This window comes from Hyalella azteca, unplaced genomic scaffold (genome assembly GCF_000764305.2).
Source record: "Hyalella azteca isolate HAZT.00-mixed unplaced genomic scaffold, Hazt_2.0.2 contig9370, whole genome shotgun sequence".
Taxonomy (NCBI): Eukaryota; Metazoa; Arthropoda; class Malacostraca; order Amphipoda; family Hyalellidae; genus Hyalella; species Hyalella azteca.
In genome coordinates, this window is record NW_025939444.1 from 317 (window position 1) to 8,578 (window position 8,262).

Sequence of the window (8,262 nt, forward strand, 5' to 3'; positions counted from 1 at the left end):
TTGCAATTTCGTGATTCTTTAGTCCGAATTGACATTCGCGTATTAAACAAACTATGTCATTAATCGAAATACGTGGCTAACTTTAATGTTTCTCTGCCTCATACAATAATTTTCGGAAGCAGTTAATTCTCTATGTACGCCGTGCTCAAACACATTTCAATGTTTGGCGACGACCAAATTTAAAATTGAAAGATATTGCTCTGAATTAATTTGAATATATTTTTAAATTAATTTTCCACGAGTCGGGGCTTCCAGTTCGAGCCCAGTTTTTTTTTTCCACCAAGAAATGAGGGCCGGGCTCCTTCAGAATCCTCCCGGCAGCGACCTCGAGCGCAGTTCGCACCCTTTGGGCACGAGTTTAACGTCGCCACCGCATAATGTGGTACATTTTATTTGTTTACTTCAGCTCCTGTGTGTAATGTGATGTAATCAATGACTACATTGGTGATTCAGCGGTGTATGTGATGGCATTGGCTCGTATGTAGAGCTCGGCTATATTATCATAAACATTGACTTCTATACAGAACGCGGTGAAAGCATCCCTGTACAGGCAAAGCTCATGAATGCGATGACAGTTTTGCATACTTCGGATTCTCAGCAGCACTCGGTGACTGTATCGCCGTCTTCTGCGTGTTGTTGGCTTCGGCTCACAAGAAGAGAGCAGTATCAACGTCACCTAAATCGGCTCCCGTTCACAGCGCGGTGTTGGCATCGGCTCATATTAAGCCCCTTTCACACAAGGCGGCTAATACCGCAAGCGTAAAAAACGCGATAGTATTTACCGTGTAATCATTCACACGAGGCAGTTTTTAGGGGAGCACAGCCGTGGGTAACAAAATTGACTCGTAAATAGGCCCTGGGCCCAACGCCAACCATCAGCATGCAATATCTACACATAGCCTCAGATCAATGAACTGTGGGTAACTCCGGCTAACAGTAAATCCGTTTTGCACAACACAGCCACTGCTTCACAGCGCCGCAGCACAACTGGCCGGAGCGCAACAGGCCCTACCGCAACAGGCGGCGCACGGGCGCAGGTTAGGTTAGGTTACGTTAGGAGTAGCGGTTGCGGTAGGGCCTTTTGCGCCCCGGCCAGTTGTGCTCCGGCCTGTATGCACTCCGGCTTGTGACTGAACGGCGCTGTTGTGGTGAGCGCATTGTGTCAAAAGCCGCGAAGATGCCCGGCTGCGTTACGCTCGGGAAGGTATATGAATCGCACTGTGGACTTGGGCTATGCTGACCTCTAGCTATCCACCCGTTTTTAGTGCTGGAATCTTTCAGTTGTGCAGGGCTCAATCGACAATTCTACGGACCCCCGCCTGTGAACTCGCCAGCGGACTCGCGCAACTGGGACACTCATAGTTCCTTCAATACTTAACGGATCTGTATGAATTTTGAAATGTGAGTATTAATTATTGATACGCTGCCGCAGGAATTATTACAGATTTTTACATGAATTATTTTTAATTAAAACCAATAAACGTATTTTTTTAAGTAACTAGGACACTAATAATTCCTTCAATACTTAACGGAACTGTATGAATTTTGGAATATGAGTATTAATTATTGTTACGCTGCCGCAGGAATTATTACAGATTTTTACATGAAATATTTTTAAATTGAAACCAATAAACGTATTTTTTATGCAACTTGGACACTCATAATTCCTTCAGTACTTAACGGATCTGCTCGAATTTTGGAATGTGAGTTGAGTATTAATTATCGATACGCTGCCGCAGGAATTATTACAGATTTTTACATGAATTATTATTAGATTAGGTTAGGTTAAGTTGGGTTAGGTTAGGTTAGATTAGGTTAGGTTATGTTAGGTTAAGTTAGGTTAGGAAATAATTCATGTAAAAATCTGTATTCATTCCTGTAGCAACGTATCGATAATTAATACTCACATTCCGTTTGTGAACCGTGTCTATTAAATGCTGCTCAGAGTAAAGGAAAGAAGGCTCTCCTTTTATACTTGTTGTATTAAAAGGCAGCAGAGGAAAAAAATAAGGCTTCACAATATAATAAATTTAAGGCCAATGAAGGTATGTTTCAATATTCACATTCTTTTCATTAAAAAATTAATTCATTACTCATTACATTCATTTACGAGAAGAAATGAGGTTAATTATTCCTAACTCTTCTAGTAGCTGGAGCTGCAAAAGTCCTCGCCGAACCACTGTCTGCACCACACGAGGATGTGGCGTCAAAAACCGCTTAGTGTGAAAAATTACAATGAATGCCATTGCAAGCTAAACTATTGCGGAAAAATCTCCGCAAACTATTGTGGCAAATCTCCAGCTATTGCGCAAATCTCCAGCAAACTATTGCGGCAAATCTCCGCAGCAATTTAGCAGTACACACGAGGGCATCAGGTAAAATTCTACGCTGCGTTAAAATTTGTCGTGTGTGAATAGCAGTGCACATTTTGTATGTCCGCTGAGGTTCGGCGGTAATACTGACCCAAAATGAAATCAGTGCAAAAAACAGTCACCCTTTCAGAAATAAAAACAATTTTCAGATTTTTTTCAGACCCGTGTAATCAAAGTTAAATTTGTAAGAAAAACAGACTGGGTTACCAGTTTTTCCCGGTGCATTTATGCGGTCGTTCCTGATAAATGATCGTTATACGTGTACGTTTGTATGTGGCGAATAGTTGATATATGATCGTTATACGTGTACGTTTATATGTGGCGAAAAGTTGATTGATTGCCGAATGGTTGACGAATGATTATTCGATTGCGGCGAATAATTGATCGTTTGCAGGAGGCGAATAGTCGATCGTATATATATATGGCGAATAACTAATCATGTGCACGTGGCGAATAAGTGCACATCACTCGCACGTGGCGAATAATTGATCACATGTGTATGGCGAATAATTAATCGAGTGCATGTGGCGAATAGGTAATCGCTCACACGTTTAATTAATTAATAATTAATTAATCGTATGTGTATGGCGAATAATTAATCGTGTGCATGTGGCGAATAAGTGATCGGTTGTATGTGGTGAACAAGTGATCGATCGTATGTGGCGAATATGTGATCGTTTTCTTGTGGCGAAAAATGACCTGCATGATTGCCTGCATGTGACTGATCGTTTGCATCTGGGGAATGTCGTATGTATGTCGTGTATGTGAGGCTCCGCTAATTTTGTGTATAGAGACCCAATCTACATGCGGTAGACGACGTCTGAGTCGCCAATCCTTTGTTGCGGAATTAAGATTCGGAGTCACCAGCAAAATGAGGGCACCATCACATGAGGGCAAAAAGTGCTCTTTCTTTATATGAATTTAGAACAGATTTTAAAATTAGTATAGCACATCCAATGAGAGTTATACGTGTACGTTTGTATGTGGCGAATAGTTGATTGATTAGCGAATAGTTGACGAATAATTGATCGATTGCGGCGAATAATTGATCGTTTGCAGGAGGCGAATAGTCGATCGTACATATATGGCGAATAACTAATCATGTTCACGGGGCGAATAAGTGATCACTCGCGCATGGCAAATAAATGATCCTATGTGTATGGCGAATAATTAATCGTGTGCATGTGGCGAATAGGTGATCGCTCACACGTGGCGAATAAGTGATCGCTTGCCCGTGGCGAATAATTAATCGTATGTGTGTGGCGAATAATTAACCGTGGGCATGTGGCGAATAAGTGATTGGTTGCATGTGGCGCACAAGTGATCGATCGCATGTGGCGAATAAGTGATCGTTTTCTTGTGACGAAAAAATTACCTGTACGATTGATATAGCTACATGTGACTGATCATTTGCATCTGGTGAATGTCGCATGTATGTCGTGTATGTGAAGCTCCGCTAATTTTGTTTAAAGAGACCCAATCTACATTCGGTGGACGACGTCTGAGTTGCCCATCCTTTGGTGCGGAATTAAGATTCGAAGTCACCATCAAAATGAGGGCACTGTCACGTTCATTTCAACGTGTAAAAATAGTATCAATATATCGTTGACCGAGGAGCTCGAGATAGTAACTTTAAACTGTAGAGTAAATATAATGTATGCGTTCATTAAACTATAATTATCATTATATGATCTCGGTTTCTTGTATGTTCACACTCTTATAGAATCCTGTACGTGCAGGTTTCGACGCCGAAATATAAGGAAACAAGGATCAAGTTTGCCGACTGATTTTACCCCCTTATTAACTCGTGCGTCACAAAGCTCCCGGACTAGCATAACTACTCTGAGAGCGGAATAGGCACCATCATATGAGGGTAAAAAGTGCTATTTTCTTTACATTAATTTAGAACACATTTTAAAAATCAGTATAGGTAGCACATCCAATCATTTTAATCAACGTGGGAACTATTTAGCCCTCTTTTCGATCAATATTTAGGTAATGCATTTAGATGAAAATTTATTCTATGTTTTATCGATCCGAAAATCAGTCTACGGCCTTCTACAAAAAAAAATCCGAGCTGAGAATTAGACTTTCCTCAGTCGGACTCACAGAGCATTAATTATTGTTAGCAGAAATGCAGTAATGAAGGTTTGGTCAATGCATTTATACCCGTTCGATGCTTTATGAAAATTTGTGACAAATTCTGCATAAATTCCAAAATTCCAAATTGTCGTAGTTAGATAAAGTGTGGGTTGTTTTTAAATTTATATGCCAAAGTCAATTCTACTTTAGATTAGGAAATGACGGATTCGTTGCAACCTGTCATGAACTAAGCATTTAAATAAAATAAAACGCCAAAAAATTCATTTTGTCTGCAGTGAAAACTTATCGGAGTCCAGCTCAATCATAGGTTTCAACGGTTTCAAGTGGATACGAACTCATAACATCGTTTACTCAGGTGACGTCATAGTTTATAGAAAGTGAGAGAGTACCACGGGTAGCTATCGCTATAAAAGTTTCACCACCATGGTATGCTGTTAATCTATCCACCGCATCTATTTATAACCGTCCAATAGTCAAACTCCGAAGAAGAGGATCAACAATGACTGAACCGTAACTGATGACGTGAGCTTTAGGTACAAGAGCAGCCACTCAAAGTGCTACTTTCGAGGTGCTGCTTCAAGATCCCGAATAAATTTATCGAACTGAAACTTTAACGCGTGCTGCGTCGAAGCTTTACCATGATTTCTAAGTAGAAGCCGAGCCAACTGCCACAACCAAACATGATTGAGGCTGCATCTTTCCATCACAGAAGACCCGGTGCAATACTCAATAGTAGCTCTATCGTCCCCTTAGATAATATAATTATTAGAAATGATACATGAACGTGCGTTGATGTATACAATGGCAAGTGCGGATCTTAGGCCATCAAAGTTCGTTGATGCATCATTGCAAAACAGTTTTTTTGTATTCTTCAAAGTTCATCTTATTAAGAAATAATCTATATACTCGATGAATCGATACTGAACTTTTTTCACCGCGACATTGACATATATACACGGCAAACTGTTTAAACGTTGTTAAGGCGTCAGCAAACTTCATTTCTTTTATAAATGTTACGAACTTGTTCAGTCGAAACTAATAGATGGCAGATGTGTTTTGGTGAGAGCTTTCAAAATAACTGGCTCCTGGCCGTGGAAAATTTAACCGATTTGCGGTAGCTATACGAAACACGTAACGGTATATTTTTGTGTCAGAAACTGACTCAATCGACAATTTTACGGACCCGCCTGCGGACTCGCGCAACTGGGCCGCTCATAATTCCTTCAATATTTAACGGATCTGCATGAATTTTGGAATATGAGTATTAATTATCGATACGCTGCTGCAGGAATTATTACAGATTTTTACATGAATTATTTTTTAATTAAAACCAATAAACGTATTTTTTAAGCAACTGGGCCGTCCATAATTCCTTCAATACTTAACGGATCTTAAGCCTTCTTTTGGAAGCTGGCAACAAAAGTGCTATGGCAACCGGGCAAGTTTAGGCAACGTTGGTGCAATCACTGCAATGGAGTGATTTGATGCCTGACAGTTATTTCATCGGACATACCAGTAATAAGATACATGAAATATTAGTCGCAAAACAAATTCGGCAGTTGCCAGTAGATATAGAATTGAAATGGTAACTGTCAATTCAACCTTCGTCACAACTCACAGGTAAATGAAAGTACCTCTTCATTATTATTTAAATTTGCCCACTGTCGTAATCAGGAATGTAATTGTAAAAACTTACGCTTGTTCGCAAATATCCAGGGAATGGAGCGATGCTAATCAGTTTGAAGTGCGCGCCGTACACTGAGGGAATCAGATAAAATCTAAATGGTAATGTTCACGAAACACGAACGGTGCTCGTAACAAGATGAGTTAAAATTATAAAAAAAATCGTCGCGACTGCGCAATAAGCATGTGAAACCATATATTAAATTTCATAATTATTGGTTACGAATTGAGGGAATAAAACGTGGCTACGGGACGGAATTTGCCCGTTTGCACCCGTTCTACCGTTTTATTTGCAAAGGAGATGAGTTAAAATTAAAAAAAAAAAAATCGTCGCGACTGCGCAATAAGCATGTGAAACCATGTATTAAATTTCATAATTATTGGTTACGAATTGAGGGAATAAAACGTGGCTACGGGACGGAATTTGCCCGTTTGCACACGTTTTATTTGCAAAGGAGATGAGTTAAAATTATAAAAAAAATCGTCGGGACTGCGCAATAAGCATGTGAAACCATATATTAAATTTCATAATTATTGGTTACGAATTGAGGTAATAAAACGTGGCTAAATGGAGAGCTGGTATAGGGCAGGTTCAGGGCCGGGCTGGCCCACGCTGTAACCCACGCTAAACGCCCACGCGCTTTTGTCCGACCGGACAGGCGAGTCCGCTGGCGAGTCCGTAGAATTGTCGATCGAGTCAGAAACTGGCGATCATTTTCTGAATTAATAACAACAGGTTTGCCTCATATGTCAATTTTTTCTATTGAAAAGATGTGATTAAGTCGACATAAAACATTAGAAAAATTCAATTTGCACCAGAAAATACGTCAACTAAGCTTATGTTGATTGATACATCAAGCCAAAATTTGGTAGAACACCGATCTTCATGCAGTAATATATGATTGCATTCTGGTCATTATCGCAAGCGTATAAACTAATAAAATCATGCATAGATCGGCCAATAAATTAAGGACTCGGAACAGTTTAATTGGACCATCTTCGATGACGAATACACGTATTTTCAAAAGATATTCATAATAAAATATAAAATAACAATAATTTATAATTATTGAAATTTTTATCTAAATAAGTTACAATCGTGAAAGCAATTTATGTTAGAATGCATGAAAAATACAAGTGAATGGAAGTTGTGTGCACTTTTTCACATGCAATTATTTACTACAATTTTTGAGGAGAATTGTGGCAACATTTCGATTCTTGCTTAGTTCGACTTTGTTGATGGAGGTGTTCGTGTGATACGTGTAGCTAATATTTGAACCTTGAAGGAGTTTCGTATTGTTTAATGTAAGTATTGCTGGTAGTTTTCTGAATTTTATCAGGACTATAATTCAACAAAATTTCATGTACCTAAAAATTTATCATGTACGAGTGTTTTTGTTCGTGGCCAACACAGAATGCTCCTATCGTCATAGTCATCAATATGTTCGTCATTGTGTTGGACGTCGGAGGAATGTCTCCTAATTTCAATTGGAAACCATGACGAATTTTGTAACTAGTCTATATTGCTGAACTAGTTTAAATTTAGCTGAATTTATGTTATTAGTGTTGTCAAATTAGATTTTGTTCAAAGCCTTTCATTATAAATTATTTTAGTTAGGAGAATGGAAACTCATTTTGAGTTCCAATTAGAAAGTAGGTAGGCTAGGTACACTGGGACTGGCCCAGGGCCCCAGTCACTGGCTTTACTCAGGCATAGTGGCAAAGCAGAGAGTTTTTTTTAGACTCTCCCTCAAGTTCATTTTTGAGTCCTATAAGTAGACAAGTAAAGCATAGTGGCAAAGCAGAGAGTTTTTTAGACTCTCCCTCAAGTTCATTTTTGAGTCCCATAAGTAGACCAGTAAAGTATCCTGGATACCAGCCTTATCATACATAAGAAATTGGTTTAAATCTTAGGTAAATGAGGAAGTTAAAAATGAACTGATTCTAAAAAATCTCTGGTTTGTCACTATGCAAGGCCCATCTCCTGTTGCCGATTCTTGAACTTTTTGTTTTTTGTGACTTGATTCAAAAGCCTCACAAGGGATCCGGCCTTTGGAACCCGATCTTTCCATAACTGACGATTGATTGAGATAGTTGCTGGACT

At 39.2% G+C, this 8,262-nt stretch overlaps 1 protein-coding gene across 1 annotated transcript in view; it reads left to right on the forward strand.

The window, feature by feature from the left end:
- Nucleotides 1–7,366: 7,366 nt before the first annotated feature.
- LOC108674137 (FAU ubiquitin-like and ribosomal protein S30) overlaps nucleotides 7,367–8,262 on the forward strand; it is a 9,488-nt gene continuing 8,592 nt past the window's right edge. Inside the window, exon 1 of the mRNA XM_018162046.2 lies at nucleotides 7,367–7,463. The gene's annotated coding sequence lies outside the window, so the exon portion shown is untranslated. The remainder of the gene's footprint in view (nucleotides 7,464–8,262) is intronic.